The sequence below is a fragment of the Homarus americanus genome, unplaced genomic scaffold (genome assembly GCF_018991925.1).
Source record: "Homarus americanus isolate GMGI-L3 unplaced genomic scaffold, GMGI_Hamer_2.0 scaffold367, whole genome shotgun sequence".
NCBI lineage: Eukaryota > Metazoa > Arthropoda > Malacostraca > Decapoda > Nephropidae > Homarus > Homarus americanus.
Genome location: NW_024743709.1, coordinates 6,038,219 through 6,049,150, shown reverse-complemented (window position 1 = coordinate 6,049,150; position 10,932 = coordinate 6,038,219).

The following is a 10,932-nucleotide window of genomic DNA, read 5'->3' as shown; positions in this document are numbered from 1 at the left end:
AGTGGGGTAGTAAGAGGAGTAGGACTGGGGAGGGGAAGGAATGGTGACGTTGGAGTAATGAGGGAGGAATTATGACTTGTAACTGAGATCATTCGTGTGTGTGTGTGTGTGTGTGTGTGTGAACGTCCAAGTGTATATTAATTATGTATGCAGGTGTATGCCTGTGTGTATAATGTATGCATGTACGTGTCACATGAGAATGAATGAGTGCACTTGCAGTGTGTATTTGTGAGTGTTGTGTGTAGATGAGTGTGTGTAAAAGCATCTGTTTTTATGTATTATATGAATTATGTATGATCGTATGAATCCATATGTGTATGACAAAGTTACCAGATATGTACATTTCAATATTAAGTGTCAGTGTGTGTGTGTGTGTGTGCGTGTGTGTGTGTGTGTGTGTGTGTGTGTGTGTGTGTGTGTGTGTGTGTGTGTGTGTGTGTGTGTGTTTCTTTACCTATATGTCTATTAATCAATCTCTCTATTTCCACCGATACATTTCAATTGCATTCCTCTATATCTATCTCCTTCCATTGTCTCTTATTCCAATCTGCTTCTATTCCTCTCTTTATCAATATCGCTCCATCCATTAATCTATCTACTTGCCTATTTCTCCCGATCTATCTTTTTACCTCTTCATGTCTATCAATTTTTATCATCAATGTAAAGCAAAATTTCTCTTGTTCATTTGTCAGCTCCATAGAGTGGTAGACAAATAGATAAGTAACTTATTATTATTATTATTATTATTATTATTATTATTATTATTATTATTATTATTATTATTATTATTATTATTATTATTATTATTATTATTATTAAACAAACTAGCTCTCGTTTTTGTCAGAGGATTACAGTTATATGTTTAATGGGTAACTTTAGTATTATGTTATTACTGAGAAAAGCACATTAGCTTTAGCCATTTTCCTGTAGAATTTTACTGTGTTTTTAAGAAGAAATACGCCCGGAGAGAGAGAGAGAGAGTGTGTACACGCTCCTTTATGTAGTGTAAAATACCTGTAATGGTGAAATATGGTTAGTAATGGCTTCTACCTTCTCATTACTACTCTGTGTGTTTTCACCTCAAATTGTTTGATTTTAATGCTGTAATGAGACCATACATGTGTGTGTGTGTGTGTGTGTGTGTGTGTGTGTGTGTGTGTGTGTGTGTGTGTGTGTGTGTGTGTGTGTGTGTGTGTGTGTGTGTGTGTGTGTGTGGGTGGGTGTGTGTGGGTGTGTGGGTGGGTGTGTGTGTGTGTGTGTGTGTGTGTGTGTGTGTGTGTGTGTGTGTGTGTGTGTGTGTGTGTGTGTGTGGTTGTGTGGGTGGCTCACGGTGGCCTGGGGGCTGATGGAGACCCGGTGTTAGTATCGGTCTCGCCTCTACGTCTTGTTTGAGGATACAACACCTCCTCCTCTCAGCTATTTGATGTCGAGAGAGAGAGAGATACAAAAGTCACTTGGCATCCCACCAGCACACGACTCGTACCACAGCCTCGACCACCATGACACAATAGTCGGGCTTAATGACCTAACCTAACCTAACGACGTAATGAGTGATGCAGCAATTAGGGAATGGACCATGTTGGGGGTTGGGTGGAGGGAGAGAGGAAGAAGGAAGGTGGGGGAGGGAATAGGGAGGGAGGGAAGAAGGGTGGGAGGGAGATAAACTACCAATTCCCTCGCAACAGAGCTCTTAACTACTGTACTAACGTCCCAGACAGCCTGTAAAACTACCATTGCATGGAAAATTACAGAAGTTGCAGCATTTATAACCTCCAAGTTGTTCGAACTGTCGTCATCCGTCACACTATACCGTCATCACCCGTCACACTACACTGTCATCACCCGTCACAGTATACCGTCATCCCCCGAAACACTATACCACCATCACCCGTCACACCATATTGTCAGCACTGTATGTATGTATGTATGTATGTATGTATGTATGTATGTATGTTCTTTAAAGAGTAAAAAAATAATATAAGACGTGTGACCGTATCTACAAAAATAACAAAAACTATATTATTATTATATTTTTTTTCTAAATCTGTTGCCGAGTGTGGGTGTTCAGTGAGCAGTGGAAGCGGATTACGCCTTTTTTCCCCCGGCGCTTCAACTTAAAATCGCCTTAAAACAAAAATTGCATCGACTATAAAAATATCTACTACAGCTTATTGCCTTTATAAATTTGTGTGAGACATAATTTCCTCAAATATAAACGGTTTTGATAGAGAAAACAAATCGCTTAAATAATGACTTCTTAAAAAATATCTGAGGGAAAAAAGTCTAGGGAAAAAATCTACTTTTGTGAATTTCGATGAGGGAAAAATTACAGTATCGCCATTACAAAAGTCATATAAAAAAGGGGGGTTGATTTGGACGAAAACTTTTAAAATTATTCTATTCTGGTAAACAGTATTGCAAAAACAAGATACAAATAAAAGTACGGGGTATATTAATAGACTTTGCTATACACTACAGTTCTTATGATAGTAGATAAAAAGTTCCCATGAAATTATTTAATATTATAAGACATCAAGAAGAGCAAGAGCAGAGATCAAAATAACGAGAAGAAACAGAATAAGAAAAGGAAAAATAAAAAAAGGAAAAGAAGAAAATATGATGATTGAAGAAGAAGAAGAAGAAGAAGAAGAAGAAGAAGAAGAAGAAGAAGAAGAAGAAGAAGAAGACTAAAACCGGCCCTAACTTCGCCATACTATAAGCATGATTCTGGGAACATACATTGTTGTGTCTTTTGCTGAAATATTGTGTTGAACAGCGAGGCCTCATGAGAATAGAGCTGTGTTGATGATGGGCGGGGGGGGCGGGGGGAGGAGGGCGAAAGGGAGGGGGAGGAAAGGAGGGGGAGACAGGCAACAGGAAGGGAAGGACGAGGGAGAAGAAAGAAGTGGAGAAAAATGATGGGAAGGGATTAGCTTGGAAGAGGAGGGGAGAGGAGAGATAAAATAGGAGGGGTAGGAGGACGAGAAGAAATGAGAAGAGATTGGGAAGAGGAGAGGAAAGGAGGGGAGAAGAAGGGAGACCAGGGAAAGAAGGGAGGGGTTATGAGAAGGAAGGAGTGAGAGGGGGAGAAGGAAAAGAGTCAAGGAGGGAAGGGAGAGGGAGAAAGGAAGAATGAGGGAGGAAAACGGAGAAAGAAGAAGGAGAAAGAGAGAGAGACGCGGGTATATGTTTAAAAGAGTAAGAAAGGGAGGGCGAGAGGGAGAGATATGGGAGAGAGAAAGAGTGAGAAAGGGAGGGAGAGAGGTGGAGATAGAGGAGAGAGAAAGAGCGAGGCAGGCAGGCAGGCAAGCATCAGGTGATAAGAGCCGATACATCCACTTTACACCTCTGCAGCTTACACCAGCCTCCCTCCCCTCTCCACACCTCTCATCTCCCCGCCACTGAAGCTGTGTCGAGCCAATAACCGAGGCGTATGTACCTCAGATTTATGAGTGCTTGATCATCAATCCACATGATGACTGAGAAATATTTGATTAAAAGGGAAATGCCCCGGTGCTCCAGACTCTAATGTTTGATTTTAATTTAGCGCTAGAGCCAGATGAAATGTTTGGCATATTCCATCAAGAGAGTTCGCTGCTCTTGCCAATTTTCCTTCCTCTTCTCATAATATCCAGACAAACAGGGGAAAAATCGTCTCTTTTTTTTTCTTTTTTTTTTGGGCCGATTGAGACGTGCGAGCTGGCAAATTTACCTTAATCATTACGCACCTCAGTTTAATATTCTAAAATGTTTGGGGGCGGTAAAGACTCTTGCCATCTGAGCGACATTGACTTACTCTACTTGCTGGGTGAGAAGGTAGTGTTGAGGTAACTCTTTCATATATAGACATAGGTGAATATATATATTTAAAATGGGATAAATATCGATATATTTCTTTAGTGGTGATGAAGAAGATTAAAAAAAAACTATTTATCTTGATTTTGAAGAATTTATTTAAAAGTGACTTAAGTGTTAAAAAACATTCTGTAGTTCAAACTGAAATTGGACAAACAAAAGAGAGATCAATGTTAACTGAGGACTTAATATTTATTCGCCACTGTTCCATTCAATCAGCCTTACACCGAGTTCATCCCCCAAGGCTTAAAATAACTTTTGATGTAAAAAAATAAACGGAATATATCGCGGATTCTTCCCTCACTTCTTCATGATGATGTATTCGGCTTGTGTTCCTAAAATGGTGTACTCTATTTACTATTTAATGTTTGTTTCCAGTCTTCAGATGAGGCATATTTTCCGTGCAGGTTTTGCCTTTAGTATGTAAGACTCCTTCAGATATATTATCCAAAACATGAAGTAAAAACACTATATTAGTTAGCCTCGGGAACCAAAATATTCTCGCAGTAAAAAATAATATAAAATAACATAAAAATATGCATTAAAATAGTGATATTAATAAGAAAATAATATATTTTTTCATGAAATAGTTTGTAATTAAACGATCTTATTTATAACATCATTTTGGCGGAGGAACAGCAGTAAGTGAGAGTGGCTCTATACACAGTCCGGTATTGCCTAAAACACCATCCTATGTAAAAATAAAAAAAACACTTACCTAATCTTTCAGTGGGTTTGTAAAAGTATGTCTACGTAAAGCATCCCGCTATTCGGTTATCTTCGCCTTTTTTTTTAATTTACTCCTCTGAAAAATTATCCAGGCGTCTGAGTGCAGTGCAGCGTCGAGGTTTTATTTATACTTGAAAAAAAAATACATGGAATCCTGATGCGCTGTTGATTACGGAAAGCTTTGGATATATCCTTTGAAATAAGAATGATAGGTTGGCCTGCAAGGATGGAATTTGTAAATTTCAGAAAAAAAAATTATTTGAAGGACAGACGGACGGACGGACGGTGCTGTAATTCTTATTGAAGTTTGATAAAGAACCACTGGTGTCGATGTACCTGAGGGATAAAGGAACTGAGAAGCATTTTACCTTCACTCTTAAGTCTCTGCCATGCTCAGTGATGTGTGGTGGTCTGAGGAGGTCTGTAGATTGAACGAGCAAAAGACACCTTTAATATAACTCGTCTAACACCAATAATAACATCTGTGATATAGCGTCTGTTGAAGCCGTAACTTACGTCTTACTTTGGCCTGTGATTTCTTAACGTGATTGATATATGAACACACACACAGTCATCACTTTATCTCATTAAGTAAACAATTATATTATATCTTTCACGAATTATATTCTAGTCTTAAAAAACAAAATTACCTTGACTGAGCCAATTTGGATAATGAACTTTTAACACAGCAACAGTTGATAACGTTAATACAACACACACGCAATTTAGTTCCGGGTTGGCTTCTGATTATTAATATTAGACACATGTGTAGCCCTTTGTGTTCATATGCAAATTCCATAACCTCATAACGTCAATGTGGCATATACTACACCGAAAAAAGAGATATACACAGAATAATACAGAACGGATGAAATATATAATGAAGAGAACCATAAAAAAAAAACCCGACCCCCACATTAAAATGCATCTGGTGGATATTTCGTTCTGAAAATTAATGGTAATAAATTAAGCTCAAGTTTTATATTGCGACATTGATTGCGAAACAACAAAGCCGCTGAATTCTGTATAATGCATATATAATTAAACGGCGTATAAATATAGAGTAATCGTCCCATTATTCAGCTCAAATTATCGACGCGATGTTTAGATTTTCACGCGCGGGTCGACGGGAAAATCGTTGCCGTTCGTAATATATGGACGCCAGGTACTACTGTTCGGATAAAACTAATTGCGTGTTTTCTGTTCGATTATTATTTTTCTCTTTCCCTTCGATTTGTGTGGTCATATTGTTCGTAGTTATAGGTTTAAGTAACCATTAGCCATTAGCATGTCGGTGTTATCCCGTGCGGTAGATGTGTTAAAGTGATCGTGTTTACCGTGATGTCCAGTGTGATCAATATAGAGTGGGATAGCTAGTGTGATATATGTACTCACCACGGTCATCATTTCCCAAGTCCTCTCACGACCAAAATGTGTTGAAGTTGAAGGGCGTTTAAGCTGCCTAGCTCATTCATCTTGGTCTTATGCAGAGTTGATAACATTCTAGACCATCCATTTAGACTATACAAATCTATCTATTCAGTAATGACATACCATAGTGGAGGATGACGCTTTCACCTCTCGGTTTCAAAGGCTCGATTTGATTAGGAACTGAGGACAGGTATTCCTCCTAGATAGTGTGCTCGTCCGGCGCTATCTTGTTCATACTGGAACCACAGCGTCAAAGCTCTCTCTCTCTCTCTCTCTCTCTCTCTCTCTCTCTCTCTGGAGCCTCCTGGTTAATTCACCTCCCCCTCAACCAGCTGGGGTCGTGGTGCTGGGTTTGGCTACACCGCTCTCGTCTTTGTCAGGTCATATTAACACAGTTTTACCCGTACACACGTCGTAAACACACACACACACACACACCTGTGACTGAGTACCTGTATTGTACTCACACCTGGAGCGGTACTTCATTACTTTGTTTAAATGTTCTGTACCACACCAAGAGCAAAGTCTTCGGCCTTGGTGATGACAACCTACTCTCTTGTATCGTTCAGACTCCCGGCCTATTGGTGAGTTGGCTCTCTCCTCTCTTCTTGCAACGCCTTTACTCACATCATTCGTCTTCCACAGAACTGTTATAACATGGTCAGCCTCCACCAAGCTGCCTGTATCTGCCTTCTCTCCATCCTACGACCTCTACTAATTAAAACTCACTTTATCCGTCTCACTTCCTCGTAAACTTAGATCTCTTCCTTCAGGCATTTATGTGTTTTTCATGTTGATAAGAACATACACAGACTTGTAACTCTTAGATTGTACACAACAGCCTCTGACAAATATACTTTGATCATTTTAAGGTAGAGTCCAAGCTTTAGTGGACAGATTATGGATTCATTTTGTGGGAGAAATAGATCACTGGAGCAGTCATTATGAAGCCTGGGTAATATTGCACAAATTTATTTTATTTTAGGTAATTTCTCAGCTTCTTCCGCTACGTGTTACCTGTGTGGTGGTATAGTAGCCATCAGAGCTTACCTGGTAAATGGTTACCTTGTGGAAAGCCCAATATTAATATATTTGGTAAATAAAGCAATTAAGACTTACACCTCTACGGCCATCAAGCATCGTCTATTATTACTGAATGACAAAATGTAATCATTATTCGTGTGTATTAATGGCCACAAGTTCAAGTTATAAATTACTCATTATAAACGCCAGATTGAGCATATAGAATGTGTTCCTCTTTGTCCGTTCTGATAGGCTATATAATCAAATTTCCAGTTTTGATCAATGTCACAATGGATTCGATGCTTATATCAATAAATTGTAATTTTTGGGGAGGGCGAATGTGAAATTTAATTGATGAAATTTGCAATTGTATGTGACTGACCCAGCTATGAATTTATGTCATTTCCGCTGCGGTTCTGACTGTGAGAGCACTGATATTCTTTGTGTATTTATTCTACCATGTCATTATCCCTCGACCAGCCCCGATTAGTGGGTTTTTGATTACAGAAAAGTTGAAATAGTAGATGACCCGGCCATTACCCCCACCTCCCCCCACCAGCACCATGTTTCGGATAATACGTGATTTACCTACATGAGCCCAAATTGAATTTCTGACCAATAGACTGTTTGTAGTATGGGAACCACTACTATGAATATCTGGTAACTTTTAATTATCTACAGATTACTCTTCTCTGTCGCACTAATTAGCATCATTTACTGTATAATTTAGGACAATAATGGGGATAAGCCACTAATTAATTAATGATCTGAGCACTGGGTCTACTCTCTCCCACAATAGTAACTATAAAGTACAGTACACATGGATGTAATTATATATATATTATTTGTTTATCCCTCCTGTATTAATAGCTGTAACACACACACACACACACACACACACACACACACACACACACACACACACACACACACACACACACACACACGCTATATGATTCTCAAAGGTTCAGGTGTTAAATTTTCCTTGTAATTGGAAACATAAAAACCTGCCTCTCTGACAGAATTGAGGAAAGACACTGAAATAATTTATCAAATGTCATCAAAACCACTACTAAAATTGTACTAAAACTTACGGTAATACTTTCACTTGTCAGTTGTATCCTGGGTCTAGCAAAATTCTAAGATTTAATACAGTACTCTACCTAATACATGAAAAACCTTTAACATTTATACACATACTTATCAGAACATGTCGATGGAAGTTTTGGCTATTAGTTATACTTATTCATATTATGTTGGTGGAAAGTTAACCAAAGAGAAAACGTTGTAATCGGATTTTTGTTCAGTTTTCTCTCATCCTCTCATACACGACCGGTCCCGAGGTAGAGAACACTTTCCACTTTTCATCAGCTGCTTTACTGAGCTTTAAATTACTGAATAATGACAGAATAAAGCCGTGAAGTTTCCGCTGAATCAGCATTTGAGTTCCGATGGTTGGTCAGGGCTTGGTCAGTGTTCCTGTGAGGGTAGTGTGGATCAAGGCCTGGTGACTGTTCCAGTGCGGATAATGTGAATCAAGGCCTGGTGATTGTTTCTGTGTGGGTAGTGTGATCTGGACCTGGTGACAGCTCCCGTGTGGGTAGTGTGAGCACAGGCATTGAACCTTGGCTTAAAATATCCCCGGCGTTCTGACAGATGCACGCGATTTGAAAACTCAGGTGAGTTATGTATTGGTTTGAGCGAATGGAACAGGACTTCAAAGAAAGACACACACACACACACACACACACACACACACACACACACACACACACGTGCGCGCTCGCGCAAAGAAAATGGCAACATAGTATGAATTATGACGAATTTAATGGTAGTGTAACACAAAGTATTACTAAATTATTCAGATTTTATATATTTTTCATCCACGGGTTGTAGAGAGGTGGTGGTGGTGTGTGGTAGTGATGTGAGGGTAGTAGTGGTGGTGTGATGGAAGAGTATGGTGTTGTGTGGTAGTGGTGGTGGTGTGAGGGTATTAGTGGTGGTGGTGTGAGGGTATTAGTGGTGGTGGTGTGTGGTATTTTATTGGTGGTGGTGGTGTGTGGTAGTGGTGGTAGTGCGGGGTATTAGTGGTGATGGTGTGGTATTGGTGGTCGTGGTTTGTTATAGCAATAGTGATGAGGGTGATGGTGGTTATAGTGATAGTGGTTGTGGTGGTTGGAACGATCTATTTTCAGATAATCCACAAGTAAATCGATGAAAAATTGCTACCCATGGTCCTTTCCCTCTACCCTTCCGTCCATCTATGCCCTCCCTCCCTGCCTCCCTCCATTCCTTCTCCACCTTCTCCATATCTTCCCTTCCTTCTCTTTTGATTTCCTTCACTCCTCATCCTCCTTTTCCCTCTCTTACCCCCATCCCATCCTCCTCCATAATCCCTCCTTCTGCTCTCAACCTCCTTTCCTTCTTCATCCGTCCCTCATCCTCTTTGTCAACCTTCCTTCCTTCCTTCCTTCCTTCCTTCCTTCCTTCCTTCCTTCCAAAAGTGATAATTTGTGTCTGGGTGTGCGTCTCCTTCCTATTATTTCATATTTCTCTTATTCCTCTTTTATCCGTATGTATGTCTCCCCCTACTTCCCTGTACCGTTGGCATCACAAGATAAGTATTACTGTTACTACTAAAACTACTTGTCCTACGTCTATAACTACTACTACTACTACTACTATTACGACTCCTATAACTGCTGTTACTAATACTACTGTTACGATTGATATTAATTTCTTCATTTTGTGTGTGTGTGTGTGTGTGTGTGTGTGTGTGTGTGTGTGTGTGTGTGTGTGTGTGTGTGTGTGTGTGTGTGTGTGTGTGTGTGTGTGTCGCGTACCACCAATCACACAAACTCCCGCCTTCGTAGTCACCCAGAAGAACGTGTTAAGAGATATGACGTCATCACAACCTGGCGACGACACTGTAATGAAGCTCTGAGGGGAAAGTTTCTACACTCACCCCGTCGACTAAATGAAAATACTTGGCAAAGTTTCATGACAAAGGATGTGCTTAGTTGTGGTGTTTTTTGTATGTGTGCGTACCTTGGCGTCGGGTTTTTGGACATGTTATTCCTTTAACAACTTCTGAGAATGTGATAGTGTTATGTTATGTTATATTATGTTATGTTATGTTGTGTTATGTGTTATGTTATGACGCCATGTTATTTCATGCTGTGTTATACTATGTCGTGTTGTGCTACGTAATGTCAAGTTATATTATATTACTTTAACATCCATTATTTACGTCTAATGGAGCAAATCTCCATTTAGACTTGCTGTTAACGAGAATTTACTGCATAAACACAAAAAGTTCAATGTGTAGAGGATTTTGTCAACATATGCACAAAGTCCTTATAATTATAAAAGTTTGTTGTACACTAAACAAATGTTCCACGCATTTGGGATGCTGTTAAGTACATACACGACAATATTGCTGTGTTTACTGTGTTGCTGTGGCGTCCACGAGTGTAGTTTTATGAGATACTACACACACACACACACACACACACACACACACACACACACACACACACACACACACACACACACACACACACACACACACACACACACACACACACGGTCTATTATATCATATATCTGCATTAACCAAACTCTCCTATAATAAAATAAAGACCGACACTACAGGCAGAAGGTGGGTGAACGAGTGTCTGTCGTGGCGTCCATGTACATGATATTGTGGGTTACACGTTAGAGGTCAGCTACTGGTGGTTTACTCTGACTAAGTCGGCCGTTTTTTTTTATTTCATGAATCAAAGGTTTCAACGGGTACTCGGTGTGCACGAGGAGGACCTTCAGCCCTTGGGCGTTTATTTCACCAGTGCTCGTACAACAGCGTTGTGTCAACACTGAAAAAAACTTTTGTGT